The following is a 23,391-nucleotide window of genomic DNA, read 5'->3' on the forward strand; positions in this document are numbered from 1 at the left end:
TCACTGGTGCTTTTTTCTCTATCTTAATTAGATCAAAAGTTATAAGCGAAAAACTTTTGGCCTGTTTTTAGCGAAATTTTTACATTTATACCCCCAAAACCCCCTAAATATTGACTTAAAGCAACTAAATTTGCACAGGGGCGAGAACTCCAGGGGGCCCACCTACCTACCAAATGTGGTGTTTCTAGGTGCCATAGGAGCCAATCGCGAGGGGGGTCGCATCACCCCCCCCCCCTGCCAGGCCGTGTTATGAAAAATGCCCTGCCAGGGCGAGGGTTAAACGTTTGAAACCACGAAAAGCTTGCAAACGAGCGGCTAATGCAAGCCGACATACGCCGAATCGCGATTCCGGCCAAACATGGTCTCGGAAAAGAGGTCACAGGTCAAAGGTCATTTGGGGCAGGGTCATGCAATTTTCAGGGTAGGTGTAAAAGTGATCAATGCGAGGGTACTGAAAGTTTCGTCGCGATCGGTCGCTTTTTACGCGAGTTATTCGCGAAAAACCTTAGGGGGAGTTGCATCAACCCCTTGTGCCGGCGAGGGTTAGCCCGCGCCCCGTTGGGCTCTGCCGAGCAACGCACCCTGTTGGGGGGGGGGGGGGGCAATTTGCCCCCCTAAGATCTCGAGAACCACGCAACCTAGCGACAAGTGGCAAACGGTGTTGGATAGCCCTGGGAACTTCCTTGTGACCCAATTTTATTGACCTAGGTCAAACCGATGACGTTACAGGTCAGGTCAAATGTCGAATTTTCACCGTTTACAGGAATTTCAAGAAATGCGTTGTAAAATCGAGTAAAATGCATTTTATTGAAAATCATCGATGGGGAAATGTTCTTCAAACACATATTTTGCTATTTGAGGTCACTGATACCAGGTCAGGTCACAGAGGTCAGGTCACTGGGGGGTCACAATATGAAAGTGTCGTGTAATACATGTTTTATGGTCCATTTTACATGGCAAATGCGATTATGTGGGTCAGGCAGCTTTTGGAGCCAGCTTAGGTCACGTTTTAGTCAAGGTCAGGTCAAGGTCAGGTTAAGGTCAGGTCAAATTAGGTCAAATTTCAAAGTTGATATTTTTGCATAAAGTGGGTATCGATTCGATGCAGCTTGTGACGGAGAGTTCAATGGTGGTCTTTGTTTTGCCCTACGTGGTCTAAAATCGCTAAAAATTGAGTTCAAAAATTTGACGTCATTATTTTTGAAGTTTTTTTTCGCTATAACTTGGCCAAAAAACGAGATCTCGATCTGAAATTTGGTATGTTAAAAGAAAAGCGCAGGGACTATCACATATATTCCGTTTTTCGAAATTTGGAAATGTTTTGGATTTTTTGAGTTTTTCTAAAAAAAATCATTTTTTTAATTTTTGGGGGTCAATAACCCAGAATTGTGAACATCCGAGATTGCAGTTTTGTAGCGCCACTTTTTTTTCTACTAGGCTGTATAAAGAACTTTGAAATTGCTTGGTAACTGTAGATTTGGTGAGCGTTTTAAGATTGCATGTTTTTTGCTCATTTTTGCTCGAACATGACTTCAGTTTGACCTCAATAACTCCTGACCTAAGGTGACCTAAAACTTGAAATTTTGTGTGAGGGTGTCAAATTGATGCCCGGGAAGGTACTGAAAATTTGGCGGCGTTGCGCGCTGCCGTTTTCTTGCTATTCAGGAAAAACCACAGGGGGGCCAAATTGCCCCCCCCCCCAACGGGGCGAGGGTTAAGAGACCATATTAGCGAAAATTGGCGCTTGAGCTGAAATGTGCGTTGCGAAAATTTGAAGCCAATTGGATAAATATGAAATAAATTATTGCCGAAAAACAGGGTATCATGGGGTCTGAAATGCATAGTAATACATTCCTATCCTTAATTGAAAACATCTACAGACGAAAATGCACCCTCCCGCACAGTCACCACTAGCCCCAGCTATTGAACGCAATACCTGATTGATCGAACCGGCGTCCCCCCTTCCCACCCCAGCGCTACAAAACACACCGGCACCCTCGCTCAAACACAGGGCATCGAACCGGCCGCGGCCGGCCGGCGGGGCGGCCGCGATCGGCCACACGAACACATTGCGCAATAGTCAGTCTCGGCAGGGCACGCCGGCGACGCGGAACCGTCGCGTCGTGCCTCGGGGCACCGGAAACCGGCTATTACACGTCCGCTGCCCAAGCCGAGCTGCCCGGCCTGCAGCCAGGCTCACGTCAGAGCCAACGCTCGCTCGGAGCGCTGGGTAGAGGTCCTGGTCGCGTGTTCCCCGGTACCAGTCCAAGACCGACCGTTTGCACATTCCCACGCTTGATGGAGACTCTTTGCAGGCTCTCACGCTTGAGAGATATGTTGGTTGCCGAAGTGTGGCACTACTATAGGCGTCAACCCCTTGAGACCCCACTTTTTTGCGATACTTTTTTAATGCACTAGCCCTCGTTGACGATTTTCTGGCAATAGGTGTTTCAGAACCTGCCGAAACTTTTATTACAAAGGTATTTTGACGCCAAATGATTATGAAAGGTACTTCTAATTCACTCGTAATGTTAAATTTCACGGAACAGATATGCTGTTTGGGTATAGGCTACGCCCTCATGGGGCGGAGCCACGTAATGAGGTCAGCGCTATGCTCCGCCCTACCACTCCGGCGCTCCTTGTCCGCTGACCGGTCACTCGCGCCTCGCGCTCCATCCAGGGTGGTGTGGTGTCTCACCGGTGATAGCAGCACGCTGCTATCACACGTGTCAAATTGGGTTTCCATGGAGACGTCAACAAGCCCATTTGCTCTAACACTACCGCAAGCGTGACGTCAGCAGAATAGCAGTATGCTGCTATCACCGGTGAAACACCACCCAGGGGCCAGGCTTGATGGTGGGCGGCCGCCAGCTCTGTAGATGGTAGCTATGGGTCTGTTCTGTTCCACTTTCCAGTCGCACTTGCTAACACCTCTAAACTTCTCCAAGAGCAAGATAGAGGAAGTTGGAGCAGGGCCCTCCTTGGCTTTGTAGGGGCTAGAGCTGCCACTGGAACAGGGAAGCAATCTTGGAGGAGTTAAGAGGTGTTAGGAAGTGCGATTGGAACAGACCCTATGTAGGCGCTGGTAGATGACATTAACCCGCGCCCCGCTGGGCTATTCAGCCATACGCGCCCTGCTGGGGAGGGGGGGGGGGGCAGATTTTGCCCCCCTGTCTAACTTCCGAACCGATGGTCGTAGAAAGACGGGGATAACGGCAATCGAAAGCTTTCAACAAGGCGGATCTTAAGAGCCCAATTTTTTGCTTAAGTAGGTCAGAGGTCAGGTCAAGGTCAGGTCAAGGGTACAAAATGCAAGTTTCTACAGTATCGGCCTTGCACCGTAGTTGCCGAAGAATGGACTGAGACTGATTGCCCAAAACGTGTTCTTAGACTACCAAGACAATATTCGTTGCATACAATGTCATTCAAAGGTCAAGGTCAAGGTCAGGTCAAGTCAGGTCAGGTCACCAAAAACAAAATATAGAAAAGGGCATGTGCGACACATGTTTTATGGGTCTTTTACACATAGAATTCAATAAGCACCCTCAATAAGTGATATGGACCACCTCTGGATGAATTTCAGGTTGAGGTCAGGTCAAGGTCAGGTCAAGTGAGGTCAAGTTGGTTGTGAAGGCCTAAAAAGGTGTCTATCTGATGCAGTTGTTCACGATGAATCGAAAGGTACTATTTTTGTTTCCGTACAAGGTCTAGAACCAGGGTTGTATACGACTCAATCAATAGCAATCAATTCAATCACGACCAATTTGGGAAACCAATCAAATCAATCGAGTCAGAGCAGTTTTCGGGAATTGATTCAATCGACTCAAACGCGACAATGAAAGGAATCAATCAACTCAATCAAACGACTCAAACCAAGACATACATTAGGTTTTTTTGCCCCACCAACTTGGAAAAGTGTCCATAGCAGTCTGGTGTACCTACCTACCTACCTACCTACCTACCTACAGAAGAAACATAAAAATATTGTTATTTAAAATTATAAATTGCCATGTCATTCAAAGTTTCTATGTAATAAGGAAGGATACCTAGTGATAGACAGGTGGATCATGATATTGAGGTTCAATGGGTAGAATTGGAGCAGAAGTGTCATTTATTGGGTGCAAAATGACCCAGTAGTTGACTCGCCCCTTAACCCAAATCACCACATTTCACCTAAAAGTTGTCAATTTAATTTTGGCCATATTCCAACTCCATTTACACTAAATATCAGATATTGCAGTTGAAAGTTGGCCGCTCGGATTTTGGCAGTGTTCGTGATTTGGCCATTTACCCTACACCATGTCTATTTTAATGGATAATATGCATCAACAACATATTAACCATAGGGATATAGAAATAAATATCTTACCTGCATCATGCATGTGACGGTTTCGGTTAGACAGAGACTGACGGGCAGCCTGAAAAATCATTCCACACAATGTGCATTTGAGACATGGGATGTTGTCAGATTGGGAAGGAAGAGATTTGAAGTATTTAGCGGTCCACGATTCTGGACGTGGCATGTCAATGTTAGGTACCTATGTGAAGAATTCAAAACATTTTATTGCAATACAATTTGAAACTGTTAGGACTGGGGGATAGGGATGAGGATTAAAATATTTAAAAGGAAATGGAGAGGACAGGGACTCTGGGAAAACGGCACGGCGCGACTGCGAAACAACGAAAACGTTTGGTTTTGCCAATAAGTATGCTAAGCTTTTATAAATCCTTATTCTACTTCTTTTGACTTTTTGGTAAGATGACGTCATTGATTATCATGTAGTATGGTAGATCATCATAAAATAAATCGGTTGTACAGCACCAATTTCGTTTTAATTATTATTTCATTTGAAATAAAAACACTTAAAGGGACTATCCCACATTCTAAAATGTTGTTAAAACCAGTTAAATTGTGCCCGACTTTATAGATTGGATGACCAGGAACACGGTTCTGGCATTTATTTTTCATTAAACATCTTAGGCTTCCCATATTCCAAACACAAACTTTCAAATATGTGACGTCACAGCCCAAAATTACCTCCTTCCCCAGGCCACATTACTGTCATAAAGCTGATTCTTTTTACTCTGTAGGCACCACAACAAAGTTCAGACCAAGTTTTAAGCGATTCTTCAACGAACAAACCCATTTAAATCAGAATGACTAAACGAGGTGACGTCACACTAACGGTCGCTCCATGTTGAAGATAGGGCCTTGTACAAGGCCCATTTTCAAATGAAGGGAACGAATTTCTTCAACACCAAGAGGCCGCGGGGGTTGCAACCTAGATAGATAGTGGTTTCTGAACCTCGCCGCAAACTTGGCTATCTCAACTCAAACCCCATGTTAAAGGTGGGAAGTCCCTTTAATAATATTCGGTAAAATGCCCCCCCTCCCGTTTTTCTGCGATAACTTCCAAACCGCTTGACGTATCGACGCCAAACTTTCAGTACCTTCGACTGCATCAATTTGACACCTTGTGTCAAAATTTTAACTTCGTAGCTACCATAGGTCGGCCGAAAATGACGTCAGAGTGACGTCATGTTCGGCCGATTTCGACGCAAAACATTGAACCACGGCAATCGCTCTCAAGAGCTCAGTTTTTAAGCTAGATCCAATTTCTTTGCAGAGAGGACTCAGAATAGACTGCGCTATCAAACTGCTATCTCGGATTTTCGAAATTTTGAAAATTTCGAAAATTTGATATAAATAAAATCCAAAATTTATATTTTTACATTTTTTCAAAAAGTTTTTGACTTTTCGAAAAAAACCGGAATATATGTGATAGAACGCATTATTATGACTAACTCTAGCAAGTTTTAGCTAAATATCTTCAAAAATGGCCAAGTTTTACGCATTATTGCAAATAATTCACAATTATTAATTTTTCAAATCAATTTTTCAGCACGTATTTGACATCGTACGCCAATATAAATAGCACCATCGTCTTCCTGAGCTCATACTGCATCCAATAGACACCTTTTTTGTTGAAAAATTTTAACTTCAATATTTGACCTTTTTTGACCTGAAAGTGACCTGACCTAAGCTAAATTCGACTCAAAATGACCTCGAATGACACAGACGACATCACATTCGAAATCTCTGGCCTAAATGGACCATAAAACATGTGTCACGTGACCGACGCATGATATAATATTTTCGTGACCTGTGATGACCTGACCTTGACCTGAAAATCAAAGTACAAGTTTGGTACCCTCGGGCTATCTAGAGCATCTGTTCACGAGTGTGTGATCCAAAAATGAGCCTGATCTGACTTGTAAGACGGCGGCCAGAGCCCAAAATGTGAACAAGCAAAATGCTAATAATTTTTACTTTGACCTGACCTGTGACGTCATCGGTGACCTCGAGGTCAATGAAATGAGGTTTCGCTCGACAGTTTTTCCGGGGCTATCAGACGCCGTTTGAATTTTGACGATCGGCCCAGTAGTTTCGGAGTTAGGAGGGGGGGCTATGAATAGCCCCCCCCCCCCAGTAGGGCGTGTTATACGCAGACCCCAGTGGGGCGCGGGTTAAATATGTTATGCTTAGGCTCTCAGGAGAAAAGGATCAACAAACTTTCTGCTGCAGCAAAGTAGCTATCAATTGTACGTAAACGTAATCAGCGAGACGAAAACGGCGCTTTTGTTTCAGTTATTTTTGTAGGGGTTTCAGATATTTATAGAGTTCAGTGGATTGTTTCTGAGGAGATGTGGAGATGTGAATTATTAATCAATCACACTTTATTAGTATATAGGGCCTTGCACTTTATCATCTGGATTAAAAAAAAAAAAACGTTTCCTGCTGAGTGCAGAAAGGAAGGTAGGTGCATCGCCAGGTTCTATCACCAGGATTGGAGCAGTTATTGCAGTTGAAAGTCAACGTTGGCTGTTCATGTTGTTTAGGCCCTGTTCTTTATTTGGCCATCTACCCCATATTGCAGTTGTGATGACAAGCAGTTTTCAGTGTAGTTTTGTGATCTTTGATGTCATCAATTGGTGTCATTATTTTTCGTCAAGTAAAACTTATTTGAACTTTCCATTCAATCGACTCAATCATACGAGTCACTCTAATTTTCGGGAATCAAATCAGTCAACCAGTCGCTAAAGTCAAACGAGTCAGTCAACCAGTCATCTCGAAAAGTCAATCGACTCAATCCAATCAACTCAAAATATGCGTTGAAACAAATCAATCAATTCAATCGACTTGATTGGTATACAACCCTGTCTAGAACTTCCAAAAAAATCATTTTTCAAAATTTTTGTGTGTCGTGACGTCACAAAATTTTGAATAACTCCCACATTTTTGAACCGATTCTTCCAAAAATTGGTATGTAGGTGCACATAGACCACTTCCCTGACATATATTCCGTTTTTTGATACACTCAAAATTTTGGGTTTTATCATTATTTTCCAAAAAAGTCAGTTTTTTGAAAAAATTTGGGCCAAAATCCAAAATTTTCAAAAAACCGAGATAGCCATTTGATAGACAAAGTAGCATCACGTATAACCTTTTTTGTTACGTCTTGATTCCTTTAAAAATGAAGATGTTAGCGGCGTTTGAAATTTTGCCATTTTTTAGGCGAAAATGGCGAACATGACGTCACTAAAACGTCAATTTCTCAAAAACTTTCCGACGGATTTCGCTAAAATTTTTCAGGGAACGTGTCAAATTGATGTATGATAAGGTACTGAAAGTTTAACGTCGCTGGCGTAACGCGTTTAGAAGTTATTGGCGAAAAACGGGAGGGGGTAGATTCTGCCCCCCAGGGGGGCGCGGGTTAAGAGCAGATGGCGCTGGTGGCGGGGCTCGACTATGGCCCAAGCCCGAACGCAAGCCTCTGCCCGGGCCTGAATTGACCCAAAGCCTTCATTGGAAATGTGGTCATCAAAAAGTTAAAGGTAGTGTGCCAGCTTTCTTGGACCGTATGGAGTTAATGGCCCAGATAAGGAAAACCGGATTTTTAGAACTTATCCATACCTTCAAAACTCATGGAAACGTCTTAAATTCTTCAAATTTTGAGTACCCCAGTGCGAAATTCGCCCCGACGGGTTGTCGGTCGTACCCCAACCACATTTCACACCACTATGAACAATAAATGCACACACTGAAATCGCTATTACCGATATGCTCATCCAATCAAGTTTCGATAAACCCGTTCATCATCATCTCCTGCGGTTTCGAACACGCCTGTTAGGTGGCTTCTGATGCTCGTCGAGGTCGGAATTTCCAAATACGCGTGGTGCGTCGGGCCGCGCGCTCTGACTTCGGCCAAGAAAAATGCGTCAGCTGATCATTGTCATTTCTGCCACTTGCGTGTGGTGAAATGGGGTCATAACTTATAAGACGGCTTTTTCATATCAATTATTTTACATAAAATCACATTTCAAACCATAAATAATGTTCGACAGCCAAATAAAAGAAACAATACCAATACGGGCTTACAGTTTAAGGCTCGACATTGTGTTGTCTACGATTAGACAGCTGATAACTCATTCCCGTACGTCGTATGGTCGTAACACTGTAATGACCTCTGCTTATTGTCACAAGTGCGCCGCATTCGCGATTGTTGCCCGACGCCTGTTTGCAGGTGAGCCCACTACAGTTGTTATACATGTCTAAAAACCGATAAACTTTTAGGCGAAAAAGGCACTATTCCAGGCCCATTTTTGATTTTTTTTGCGATATTAGGTAAAAACAGAAGCTTCTTATCCTAGGAAAAATAAAATGGGAAATCTTTCAAAGGTGGCACACTACCTTTAAATGGAAACCGCAGCGCTACCTATGTTAATGCAAACTGATGCAGCAAAATACCGTCCATGTTTCACATACCGAATTTGTATGACAAAGCACCCCCGCGATGCTGACTTTTTTAATCAAAGGTTTAAAGGGACCCTCCTACCTTCAAAAAGTCAATGAGTTAACATGAAAGTGATTTACCGTGGTTCAAAAAGAGCAAACACGAATATCTACTAAATGTTAACGTAATAGGGGACGGTGGGGTAAGACGGACCAGCTAAGGTTTGAGGCCGCATATCTTGCTACACTGCTCTCGTAATTCATATTATTTATAGTCTTCGGAATGCTCAATCCTTCCTCTGTTGATATGTGTAACTAAATTTCAAATTAAAGACATCTAGGTGGTGGATGCTCTTAAAGAGGGACATGTCAAAAACTCAGACAAGAAAAAAACGTGGGGTAAGACGGAGCACCTAGCAGTGCCTGCTATCCGTTCATGTGTGTTACACTTCTGCTCTGTACTCTTGTAAGAAAAAGTAACCAGAATGGTAAAATAACAAAATGAACCTTTATTCTTTACTCATGTGTGATGGAAGTGCAGCTAAAAGCTGGGAACATGTGTGTTGATTGTCGTTTGGCATGAATGCATGCTAACTGAGCACTTTCATGCATGGCTCACATGCAACAAAGACTCCTTCCTGAAAAATTAGCTTACTTAAAAACTTGTGTCAATGTTTTGGAAAAAACTTTCCATATGCAGGGTACAATGGACCACCACAGGGTAAGATGGACCACAGTGGTCCGTCTTGCCCCAAATCTAAATTCTGTCGTTATCATGACGTATATGTCAAATAGCCCAACATTGCAAAACCTTGCCTTTCCTAAAGTGTGATTATAACTATGTTTATAACTTTGTTCTTCACAGTAAAGTGCAAAATAGAAACTAATCATGCAAGAAAGGCGCCGTAATTGAATCACCCGTAGACCTCTTATATTAGATCGGTTTGACGAAAAACAACATTTTTCTCAATAACTCAAAAGCTATGCGTCCTAGCAGCATGAGCTCAAGGTGGCCATTGTTACGAAGGAAAACAAACATAGTGAGTGCATAAAGCAGTAGATACCAGCAGCGGTTCAGCCGGGAGGGCTGGTGGTCCGTCTTGCCCCGCTGGGCCGTCTTACCCCACCTTCCCCTACTCGTATATTCACCGGGTTTGGAGATATTAGACTTTAATCATTGTTTTTTTTTTTCTCTCTCTCTCTCTTTTGCCTCCGCTACTCCTATAACGTCATTTGGAAGCAATAGTTGGTCTCTTAAAAGTGCGACAGATGTTACGCGTAAGGCAATACATGCTACCACAGCAACAAGTGTCTTTTACCAAGGTTGAAGTACAATATTCAAAAATCGCAAAATCTGCGCTGACGTCAAAAAGTCTAAGGGGGCATTCAAATGTATTAGCCCCATAACATCCCAAAACTGCAAATTTAAATTAAATATATCCGACTTTAAGCTTTAATCGACGTTGTAAGTGCATAAACCGGTAACTGGAAGCCAGGGACCTCAATTTGGCTATCTCAATTCAAAACCATTACAAAATAGTTGTGGTTACTGATTGCTTCTGTATTTCCATTGGTCATCGAATTGTTTACCTAAACCGATGGTCTTCAATTTGTGTCATGTGGGACAAAGTGAGTTACGTGATATACCTATGCCCTGGTGGTAAACGTAGGGGGATCAATATGTCGGTCTCGGACGCTGCGGAAGGGAGCATACCCCGAAGAAATACTTATAAATCAAAACAAAACTCAGCGGATTTCGTTTCCTTATGCACTGCTGCGCAGTTTTAAACAAACTTGTCCTAATAAAAGTTGCGTGGTTTTCTTTCTTTTCTACAGAAATAAGCTACAAGCTTTCAAGTGGATTTCGGGCGCCGTAAAGGAAGCTTTTGCCCCAAGCGAGCCTCCCTCCCCCCCCCCCGTCTGGATCCGCCAATTGTGGTAAAATTGTCGGACCACGGTGGATACTTGCATAAGGTTCATTGACATTCTTTGTTGGTTGGTTTGGTATTGTTTTCGAAACACGCAGAAAACGGCACTTCTATTTCCAGCACTGAGGTGGTTGATAGCACGCCAAACATCCGTTCGCGCCCGGCCCGTTCTGCCGTCTCGCAGCGGAACGGGCCGGGTCACCGGGACGTGACACAGCCGAGTGACGCTGCAGCTGTGTAATGGAGCGCCGGCGTGTCCTGCGTGGTCGCCGGCTCCGCTATAGTGCTAGGTCAGCCGAGTGAGCCGGTTTGACACAGGTGTGGAGGGTGCCAGCTGGCGACTGGTCGGGACCGTCTCAGGCCGGGGAGCACCGCGACACTGCCTGAGGAGCTGCGGGGGAGCGGCGGGACCGACACGGGGAGACGGCAGACGCCGTCGGCTACGGAGACACGAGACTCGGCCGGGGTCCCGGGGAAACGCGAGACTCGGCCGGGGAAACGCGATACTCGGTCGGGGAGGCTCGATGCTCGGTCGGGGAGCCATGAAACCAGCTTGGGGAGACACGAAACTCGGTCGGGAGATAGGGTGTCAGTGGAGGAGACATTTGCACGGACGAAAGCAGCGAGAGACACATTTCTAGCATTGTAAATCGGATTAAAATGTGAAACTTCAATTGGAAAGCCTGTTCGTCGAAGGATCTTATAAATGTTTTCGATATATACATAGATGTGCGTTGCGGTCCAGGTTTTGCAAGCTTTCGAGGCAGATAACAAAGTAACCTATTAATATAGAAATGTCATTAGGCCAGAATCCCCTTCCATGTCTCCCTCGGCAGAATAGCCCTGCCGGCCGCAGGGCCGACCTCCCTCTTACACAGCACAGGTAAGAGGTCTCCACCGCCAAACGACTGGCCTGGCTGGTTAGTGGCCCACCGCCGCAAATAAAAAGCACAGTATTGGAACCCTGCTGTAAGGAGTTTGATGATCCTCCTTTGTCGGGGTTTTCTAGATAAAGTCGTGCTCTCCCACCGTCCTGCCAGCGACCCGAGCGCGGCCGGTCGCCACCCGACCTGCCTCTCCAGGCCGGCAGCCTTCAAAACTCCACTTGGTCGATACGTTTACTAGCTAGTAAAGCGATAATCAATGACTTGGCACAGCTGGAAGGCCCCGTACTTAATCGTCTGCAAGCGCAGCGTGGTTCGAAAGCTCCTCCATGCGTTTTCAACAATCGCTCAGTGGGTAGGCAAAGGTAGACAGAAGTCAGGAGACAGAGGTTACTAATCGACAAAAGATATAGATGTGGGAAGATTCGTCCCTCCGACGCGGCCAGGCCACGCCAACCACCGGGCCCGGCGGACAGCGGCGACCGAACCGCACCCCACCGGCTGATGGGCGAAAGGATCCCTTTTCTTCTCGGCGCATCCTGTTATCTGCCGACGGCCGGGGGCGGAATGCGACGACAGTCGAGCACAGCAACCGCGGCCCGGGGGGAATGCGGCGTGATGGGAACCGCGGGCCGGCCCAGGAGCGTGGCCAGCAGCAGGTCAACAGCCCAAGCTCATCCGTCTGCGCAGCGGACCACGCCGGACCGCCTGACGCCGCCCCTGCGACCATCCATCTTCTCCGCCATCTATGTATGTACAGCCCTCAGCAGACTGCGTGGTACGTATTCTTTTTTTTCGACAAAACCGATAATAACTCAAAGGCTATGTTATCAGTCGGTCGGAACTGACTGCAAATGGATGCGCGATGCTCCACTCCTTCGATTGGGTCGAGCACTAAACAAAGCATACCTACACCTTGCGTGGCAACAAAATGCAAAAGTTTGTTCTGGGGGGCAAATATAAACTTTTGGGTTTTGTTGCCAAACTGGATGGAAAATGAATACAATGATAATGCCAAACGAAGGTGCGGAGTCTCGCGCGTCATGCTGTTACGATTTCCGAGTGACCGATAGCTTAGTATTCGCGTTATCTTCGGTTTTGTCGAAAAAAAAGAATACCTTCCATGCAGTTTGCAGAGGGCTGTGCAACGATACCTGGCCGGCCGACTCCCACCGTTCGGCGCCGCCTGCCACCGGAGGGTATCAAACAACCCCCTCTACCTCAACATTGAAAACAATTTAACCCAAGGCTGGCGAGTAAACCGGTGTTTTACGGGTAACCCTATCCGCAACCATTTTCAACCACCCTCCCAGGAGTAGTGCTAGGTCCCATTGCGGTGTAGTCGTACTTGCTCTGAGCGGATATAACCGCTGTCAGCGAACAAGTCCGCTGAGAGCAGGGACGACTACACTGCAATGGGACCTTACTGTACTCCTGGGACGGTGGATAAAAATGGTTGCGGATAGGGGTACCCGCAAAACACCGGTTTACTCGCGGGCCTTGGGTTAAATTGTTTTCAGTGTAGATATCGATTAAGGCAGGCCGGCGGCCGGCGGGACCATTACCGCGGCGAGTCGGTGACCCCTTCTACACCCATTTATGCCCAATTTAGGCGGCAGTGCACACATTTCAGTAGCAGTGCAGGCGATTTCGACAGTGCGGCATAGTGCATTCGTATATTGAAGCGCGGCACGATATTCGTCGTAGTGCAGGTAGAAGTGGCCCAAGTTCAGTATCCAGTTACAGGCAATGTGTGGAAACAGGCATTCTATAGAATGCCTAGGCATTCTATAGAACGCCTGACCGACCAAGAATTCTACGGAATCATTAGGTATTCTATAGAATGCCTGGGAAATATACGTATCTTTCAAACAAACGAGCGTAGGCTGATTTTGAGTACAGACCAATATGCAACGTTGTTATTTTCTGCCAGACCACCATGCGGTCAGTTATTTTAACCCGCGCCCTGCTGGGGGTCCTGGATTTCCACGCCCTGCTGTGGGGGGGGGGGGTGTGTTTGAACACCCCCCCTTGTAACTCGGCTCCTGGGCCACGTAGCGATACGCGGAAGGCGGCGTTCGAAAGAGCGTAAAAAATAATGACGAAATTACTTCGGTCAATTCTTTGGTCAGGTCAAAGGTCAGGTCACCAGAGGTCATTGAAGGCAAAATTTCGCCGATTTCCAGGTCGAATGTCGAAAATTTCCAAGAAGCCAACGCATAACTCGGGAACCAATAGAGCTACAGCGCCGCGGAAAAGTGCATTCGATAGCCCTTTTAACGCCCTTTCTGAATAATTCTCTCAGATTTGACCTAACGTGAACGGTTTTGCCTGCAGGGGGCAAAAACTGCAAAAATAGCCGATTTTTTCGGAAACAGTTTTTCTGCAATAACTTTTGACCCAAGCCTTGTACAGTAGGTCTACTAAAAAAGTCCCCCGCTCCAGAGGCGGCCGGCCGGCCGAACCCCCGGATTCCAGCCCCGACTCTATTGCGCAGGCCGCGGCAGCGACACGGGTCAGGTCACGGCGCCCGGCGAGTGGGTCAGTTAGTTGGCGGCGGCCGGCCGTGGAGTGAGGACGCCGTGTGTGGGGCGCAGAGATGACGCAGTGCAGAGGAGGGAAGATAATGACTCTGCATGATGCCGGAAATGATGCCTTTGTGATCTAAATTAAACACCTGCAGTGTATATCCTTCCTTGCCCCAAGTATCATAATCCTTCAATAATCCGTAATGGCCATTCAACGCAAGCAAGCAAACAAAACAACCCGTTTAGCGGCGGACATCATCTCGGATAAAAAAGCGACAGTGATGATTAGAATAGACTTAGCGCGAGGGCAAATCGAGGGGTATAACTATATGTATCACATACCGAGTATTTTATTCCCATCTAGCGAATTAAGAATGGGGATCTTGTCCAACAAGTCAGCGGCCGTTCTAGACACAGATAATTGATAAATGCTTTGTTTTCGGTCGCATCATTATCTGCAATAATTCGAAGCGAGGTTTAACCCTCGCCGGCCGAGAAGAAGGGGTGGATGCCGCCACCATGTATTTTTTTTTGCGGTAGCTCAAAACACAATGATGATAGAAGGCTGACATTTCACATGCCTTACATTTCATTCAAGCCGAATCACTTGACATCAACCACGTTTTCAGGTCACGTCACTTAACTATGACGTCTTAATTAGGTAAACCCAGGGGGGCGACACGGCTATTCGCGCAATGTATTCAGTTCTGGGCCGCGCGGGGCCTCGCGATGACGCGGCTGGAGGCAACTGCTCAGCGCCCTGGGATACTTCTGGCGGGGCCGGGCGCTGAACGGTGTGCAATGAATGGGTTATGGGCGGGAAGACATAGATGAGGTATTGAATTTGAATTGACATCAGCAATCGGGTGGGGAGGGAGAACGTGTCTAATCGAGCTTGGGATGGGGAAAGCCGAAAATGCCACGATCGGCTCATAGCTCCGACAGGGCCGGGTGCTGTACCATATGTCAAGTATATTTAGGCGGGCAGACAGAGATGAGTTATTGGATTTGAATTCACCTTACCATCGGTTTCTGGTGGTGTTTGAAGACGTTTTTAGTAAAGCTCGGGGTGGGGCAGCCCACTGGCGGATCCAGGGGAAGGCATTTAGGGCAAATGTCTTCCCCCACAACCGGGGCAGCGCCCGAAATCGCTTTTCGAGAATAAAAGAAAACTTCACAACTTTTCAGAGGAAATGTTGGTTAATCACACTGCACAGCAGTGCGCAAGGAATCGATTTTTTTTTCAAATTAATCTGGAGAAACCTTTTTGGGGTAACCCCCCGCGGTGTCCAAGACCGCTTCATGGATCCGCCAGCTGTGAATAAGTGACAGTCGATACAGAGCTTCGGCGGGACCAGGCGCTGTATACGTTGTACCTACAATGAAGAGGCGGGCAGACACCTGACCCCACATCCTACTGCATATACCCGTGCTTCTGTGGGTGAAGCACTGAAGCATCACGGAACCCCACAGGACCTGCGAGTCGACGAGGTGGCCGCTTTGGCCGCCGCGTACTGCAGCTCCGTGGAGTTGCCTGGGACCGATGGTAAAACAACAGCTCCGGCGGTGCCCGCCCCTATGGGTCGTAGTAATTAGTGAATTCCCGTAATGTAGAGATCATATCCTCAATGACGTCCATTACGATTTTATATGCCTTAACAATATGGCAGACCAATTATGCTTGCCAGGCCATTACCTCTGATGTTTATACGCCCAGTATAACATGTGTCGACGACGTCAAACATGTCAAACAACAATTGACGACGGAATCCCATCATCTCAAACCATCGGCTGTCAATTCACCCACCCCGTTTCCCTAAAAATAGACGATCAGATTCGGCCTGAGTCCAATTACGACCCCTCTAGATTCGCCAAAGACGGGATCGAGTCGCCGTTATTGCACTCGTCTTAGTGTCTTTAGATACATAGACAGCTTCGACCATGGACGTCGGACGGGGTGATCGTTCTACGAATGTACGCACTACGCACCATCCAGGCCTAGGATGCATCGAGGTTTATCAGAATGCAGTCTGTATATCAATCAACATAACAATGGTGGTATGCAACCACATTAAAATATCTCCCCGGCTCCCGCAACGTTCCAACGCCCCTCCGTTATGCATTCGCCCGATGTGTCCGCCGAGCCGGCTTGCCTCCAATGACGTCATCGGCCGGCCGGCGGCGTTCAAGGTCAAACGGCTGGTGTCCTTACCTGGAGTTCTATAGCCTTGGGTAAACCTCTGCACGGTTGTCGGTTATAAAATGATGCAATCCGCAATGCACTTAGTGACATATAAGCATAATGGGGAATTATGGAAACTGTTAATTTGGCGTCGGAAATTATCTGAAACTATACCTCAAGCACATGAAATCGTGACTTCATACATTCTTGGCAAGGTCTAATGCTTCACTTTTGCATTGTTCACCTTGCGTGACGTCATTTATGACGTCACTAGGGTCATACGAGTGCTTCGCAATAACTCCCGATCAAAATGAGCTAGCCAGTCGGAACAGCCATCAATGGACTTTGCAAGACTTGCCGAATCAAATGTTATGCAACATGTCCTCCTTTCAACAGCTTCGTGACCTGCGTTGCTCTAACATGACATTGATCTGAGGTAAACATCCTAAATTGCTTCACCTAAACAAAAAAGCACATAAATCGAAGCGTCTGAGAACAGAAAACACGATTGTATCGAAATGACGATAATGCGCTTAGTTTTTTTTTTACCAAAACCGATCAAATGCCTTGGGGCCCTTGACCTGCCCTAAGAGGTCACTGATATTTTAAAATGGGGTACCAGTCGCTGCGTCACGTAACGACGCAAGCGCTCGTTTTTTTCCGCGAGGCTCTAGCAGCTAGCTCAATTATAGGAGCTAAACATGGGGTCGGGGAATCGCTTCTTTCTCACTCATTATTTGGCCGGGATAGTGTTTGCAATTATTGTTAAAATCTAGCATTTTGAGATTTCAAATGACCCATTTTTTCCCCGCACAAGTCTTTCCATTCAAGGTCATAACACCAGGTCACGTCAAGTGACCTTACCTCAAGGAAAGTGCCTGTGCTCATCATATCTAAATACACCAACCAACCGATCGCTTCAGAACTTTCAGCGATTTTAATGGGCAACAGTATATGTATTTGAAACGTTTACTTTGCAAGTTTGACATTGTTGACAGAAAGGCCGGGTCAATTTTGAGATCGCTCAAGTCAATGGGAGAAAATTGAACTGCGCTTTTTTGGACGGAACACATAATAAACACCCTGAAAACATGTGGTGCTGAGATACAATACTGAATGAGAAAATTGTTTGTTTTGTTGGGGGCCATCTTTTTCGGTCTGAAAAGGCCCTTGCAGAGCTATGGCATAACTATGTTCTGGTGTAGTAATTGGGTTGTGCGAGCCAGCGACAGTGATCTGAGGAAGCGAGACTGTTCCCGTGGGACGATTGCCCTGTCGGGACGGTCCAGCCGTCTCCCAGTCACCCGAAGAGGATTATGTGTCCTGGAATGGATCCGACATCAACTACTGGTTGACTGGTGGGGTGACCTCCAGTCCAGAGAGGGAAGCATGAAGACTAGGGGCGATGCGGATTGGTTTTTCCTGAGGATAGCGAGGAAGGAAGGAATCTAGCACCCTTGAACCTTCCTTATACTGAGTGTATCTCAAGCTGTTAAATCTCCTAAGCGTTTTTTTTTCTCGACATCGTCAAGGTCTCATTAACAAAAATATGAAATCCGGGGGGATAAATTAAATATAGAAATTGTGGCCAAAACATTACCAGTTGCGTTCAACATACTCGTAAGCATTTTCAAACACCTAGCTTACATATGAGCCATGTAATAATTATTTTTGATTGACATGCTTAAGTTATGGAATCATCTGAAGAGTTAATAAAGTTCCACGATACGGATCTAATATCCTGCTATGCATTATGACCATTTCTGGTCAGAGGCCTCTTGCACCAAAATCCTCTTGCACCAATGCTTAAGTTATTTTGCATCGCATACCCAGTCTAAGTCTCAAACGTAACAATTTGCGTGCAAAATTTAGCAAGCACATGTCAAGGATTATGTGTTCGGCTATTGCAAACAAATTTACCACCGTTAGATTAGCTTATTCTGAAACCGGTTTTTCGATTTTACCTAGCTAGGTAGTTTGGTGCAAGAGGCCTCAGGTCATGTCTTTGAACATATGCCAAATTTATCAAAGGACCTTTAAAGATCAACTTTTGATTCATTCGAAGCGTTTTGATAAGAGGAACACGAGGCTGGTAAAATTAATTTCATGCAAGTTTTAAGCTAAAAACTTTTAAGTATTTGTGGAAAAGCAATTGGTTTTCTCATAATACCGATAGTGGCAGTTGTTGTTATTTACATGCTAAGCCGTTAACCTTAATTAAATCTGACAATATTATTCAGACATAGCCGTAAGCGAGCTGATTGTTGTGTTAGGTTAGGCTCTTTCGATCGATTTCAGAGTGGGAAGGGTGATAGGAATTAGGGGGAGACAGGGGGCCTTGGCGGGAGTCCTGGACCTCATGCTCCGCTGAGGCCGAGCCCATCACGTAGGTTGGATTGCCCTGACACATGGATAGCCCTGGGCGGTGTTTCACGGCCCCGCGCTGCAGCACGTTGCGCTGCGCTGCTGCATTGTTGCGGCGATTGATATGAATTCGGCTCCACGCTAGCGTTGCGAGCTTCCGAGTCTGTTGATGTTTCCATGGAAATAGGAAACCCAATGCACCGGTGCGCGCAACGCACCCTGTCTAAGCAAAATTTTACCATCGATGACCTCTAGTGACATGACCTCTGGCTGTGACCCGATCCAAAATTGGCTTAAGTATTTTTTCTTTTTGCTTCTTTTGACGCTACTTCGAATACCACTTAAATGCCCAAAGCTGAGTTAAAAGAATGATGCTCAATCCCCATTTCCCCTCCAACAGGGCGTGAGAGTCTAGGCATTCCTGTGGGGCACGGGCTAACAATGACTATCTCATAATCATTGTGGCCATGAACATCATATACTGCCATTCTTTAACACCGGTTTCGCTGCGCTGAGCGGTGGCCGTCCCGTTTGTTGGATTCTACAGCTGACTGGCGGAAAGCGTTACCGGCCGCCCGTCCACCGCCCGCGGGCCGGACCGAGCGGTCCCGCTGACCCTACCTGACCTGAGCCCGGCGCGATATGGGACAGGCAGACGGGGGTTCGGCTCAGCGAATGCAGCGCCCACTGGTGCTGGGGACTTTTTTAATAGACCTACTGTACGAGCTTACTTTCACCGGCATCGTGTTCCTCTCGTCAAGACGCATCGAATGAACTATAACTTGACCTTGAAAGGTCAACTTGAAAATTTGACCTCAGGGATCAAGGTCATGACCTGACCGGAAAGGGTCATGTTGCATATCAGTCGATCCGTATCGTCGAGCTGAACACATATAAGGCATTTTTATCGCTCTAGCATGCCTCTATCAAAAGTTATTTGTGAAAAACTGTTAGATACCATTCGTGACCTAAGATGACCTCAGGGCATAAACAAGGGTCACGGAGACCATTTTCATGTTCAGTGTGTCTAAACCACTTGTAATTTGGTGTTTGGGAGTGTTTATAATGTCTTTCGTCCAAAAGAGACGCATTTCAATTTTCTCCCATTGACTTATAATGGGGAGGTCGCAAAATTGACCTGACCTTAGGTCATCGATATCAAAATTCTGAGATATACATTTTGTACATGCTATTGCTCTTAGCAATCGCTGAAAGTTTCAAAGCGATCGGTCACTCGGTGTAGCTACGATAGACATTGAAACATTTTATGAGGTGAGGTCACTTCAAGTGACCTGGTGACCTGACCTTGAATGACCTTGGTCTGAAATTTTCACAACATGTGTAGAATTGATGTATGATAAGGTGTACGCGCCGCCGTTATTGGGATATTCGCGAAAAACCACAAGGGGGGGGTGTTCAAACACCCCCCCCCCCCAGCAGGGCGCGGGTTAAAACCTTCGCCCCAGTGGGGGGCATATGTTACCAACCTGTCGCGTTTTTTGCGTGTGAATAAAAAACCGCGGCGCGTAGCGCCGCTCCGCTTGGTGTAGCTTTTTGTACATCAATTTTGGACAATGTGTGAAATTTTTGACCCCAGGTCATGTCAGGTCAGGTCACCAGGTCAAGTTAACTGACCTAGCCTAAAAAAGTTTGCAATCATGTCCAGCCTGCAGTGTTTGTCAGAAAGGTTTTAAACTTGGTGGATTGCATGAAGTCATGGGCGCCTATAATTTGTGTATCTCGGATTTCCTGCTCCACCAACCTACATACCCCTTCCCCTAGGCTACGCTAACGTGGGAGCCCACCCCACTCCTGGTGACACAGCTGGGGACGACGCCCGCGGAACGGGCGGCACCGGGGATCGAACCCGGAACCTCCCGCATCGCGGGCTGACGCCTTACCAACTGCGCCACCAGGACCGCTTTACGCATTTTAGCAAAAATTTCACAACTTCAAATTTTTCAAATCAATTTTTCACTACGAATTTGACATCGTACACCAATGTAAATAGCACCATCGTGTTCCTGAGCACAAACTGCATCCGATAGACATTTTTTTTTGTTGAAAAATGTCAACTTTAAAATTTGACCTTTTTTGCCCTGAAAGTGACCTGACCTCAGCTATATTTAGATGAAAATGACCTCAAATGACACAGGCGACACCGAATTCGAAATCTATGGCCTAAATGGACCATAAAACATGTGTCACGTGACCGACTTATGATATAAGATTTCCGTGACCTGTGATGACCTGACCCTGACCTGAAAATCAAAGTACAAGTTTGGTACCGTCAGGGTATCTAAAGCATCTGTTCAAGAGTGTGTAAACCAAAAATCAGCCTAATCGAACTTGTAAGACGTACGGCAGCTAGAGCCCAAAATGTGAACAAGCCAAACAACGATAATTTTTACTTTGACCTAATAAAGCCACTTGGGAGTTCCGACGTCCGCAGTAACGTCTCCCCATTCCAAATGTGGCATCCAAGCCACTCCTAAGGAATCGCGCTGGAGCGGCGGTCGGCAGCAGTTGGAGTTCTAAAAACAGGAGTTAGGGGCTATCAAGGGCGCAATTACTATGCACTTCAAAGAAATGTTCCCGCAAAGCAGGCACACTCGACTGTTTCTTTGGCAAAGCAGGCATGACGGGAGTGATCGTGGCTGCATATGTTGAATTGATCGATGCCACAGCTTTGCAGTGTGCGCTGGTCACTTTCAAGGGGACATGCCCCCGCACACTTTCACTACGGTCGCAGGTTCAGGGGCATGTCCAACTCTAAACCTGCATTTATACATTTGGCTGCATTACGAAAGTCAAATTATTTGGGGTCCGGACCTCCGTGACCCCACCAGTGGCGGAGCCCTTGGTCACTTTCATTGTAATAAGCAAGGCGTACTGAGGAACATTAGCCTGTACGCTTGTAATGCGGGGGAACGGAACGTCCAGCTACGATACATGCCTTTTTAATGAAAATAACTGACTCCGGTTAATAAAGCCATCGCTTAATAAATCCAAAACACCTTGTCACCTAGATGGATTTATTAAGCGGATTCCACTGTAGGTATCTCTAAAGCCGTAGCCTGACAGGCGACAGCTCTTCCGGCGAAACCTTTTTTGGGTCGAAAATGGCAGAAATGACGTCACTCCGACGTCATTAGCGGCCAACCTATCATAGCCTTTGGAAAAAAAATTGGTCGCGATATGTAATAGCTACTCTCGGGAGGGTACTGAAAGTTTGGTGACGATCGGCGCAGCGGTTCTCGAGATATATCGAAAAAAACTAAAGGGGGAGGGGCAAAAAATGCCCCCCCCCCCCCACACACCGCCTGGAAGTTTAATGGCACTCGCCATGCACAAATATTTTGTTGTGCGCACTTAGGAAGCAATCGATCGCTACCAGGAAGACGCGCCTTTTTGGGGTGAGTGCAATAGTGAGCCCTGCGCGTGGAAACGTGCGGCTGCATGCATGCATATACCGTGAGTCGTACTCGTGATACATGGAAACGCATCGCCCTTTGGGCACCCTTCATTGATAGCCCTAGTTTCAGCGCAATTAGAGCTTTCGAGCGTCGTTTGTTTCCCCTCTTTCTATATGGTTGTCCGTTCAAAAATAAGACAGATAGCAGAATTCTGGTCACGCTTATTAGGGGATCACAATATCTCAGCAACCATTTGACTGCTTAAATTACGGTCTTTTTTATAGGGTAGCTTCAATTCTTCTACCAAGCACCTAACCTGCCTGAACTCTGGTTTGTGCCACCACGGTCCACGGCACGTGCCAGTGCCACGTGAAAAAATGAGGTGTCAGTTCTGAAATAAGTGCAATAACTTAGCCACTACTGTGCAGGTTCCGCTGAATTTTTGTCATGTTATCTGTCGCAGGCATCAGGTGAAATCCAGCATTTCTTGAAATGTCCAGGCTTTACGTGGAAAGCCTAGGCTTTTCATGAAATGCCGCATTTCATCCCATGTTTGGGTTGCATTATTTGGCGCTGGCTCAGCACCAAACCTAAACAACAACACCTAACCCGACCTTACCTAATGTAACCTAACCTTATCTACTTATGTTTGATGCCTTCAAAAATCTGGATGTTTCATATGAATGTGATGCGTTTTCTCGGAAGTAGCTTTATTAGCGTTGCGAGTGCGTCCTTACTTATCATGATTTAAAATGTGTCACTCTTTCGTGTTTTTGTCATTCCACTGAAGAAGGTCCAGCACCGAAAATATATTTTGGATTTGTTTTTGGCTTACATTAGTTATGAGCAAAAGGTTACTAATCCATCTGATTTCCATTACAATATACTTTTCACATAACACGTAAGGCTAGGTCTAATGGTTTGATATGTTATGTAGGTGCAAGCAGGTTCAAGGTTAGGCATTTCATGAAATGCCGGATTTCAGCCGATGCCTACGACATATCTACTATGTAGGCAAAAGTGCCCGCCCACGATGGACAATGCATTTCAATGAATGGCAGTGCGGGTTAGAGGTGACATCCGACAATGTGTCGGATGTCACCGACACATTGTCGGTGACAATGTGGATCCGAGGACCCGGTCTGGATCTATATGGGTCCAGACCGGCTCCTGGATATTTTCTCACCAACCGAGTCCCACCATAAACCACCTACTTTTCATACTAAACCTGATTGCAAAGTATGAAATGAATGAAAATAAAATATACGCTCATGTTACGCTTCTTTACACACTGT

The 23,391-nt window shown here is 46.1% G+C and overlaps 1 protein-coding gene across 2 annotated transcripts in view; it reads right to left on the minus strand.

The window, feature by feature from the left end:
- Positions 1–23,391, minus strand: part of LOC122363943 (galactoside alpha-(1,2)-fucosyltransferase 2-like) — a 35,018-nt gene that overhangs the window by 10,822 nt on the left and 805 nt on the right. The window lies entirely within an intron of this gene.

The sequence above is a fragment of the Amphibalanus amphitrite genome, unplaced genomic scaffold (assembly GCF_019059575.1).
Source record: "Amphibalanus amphitrite isolate SeventyFive unplaced genomic scaffold, NRLGWU_Aamphi_draft 000648F_arrow, whole genome shotgun sequence".
Lineage (NCBI taxonomy): Eukaryota > Metazoa > Arthropoda > Thecostraca > Balanomorpha > Balanidae > Amphibalanus > Amphibalanus amphitrite.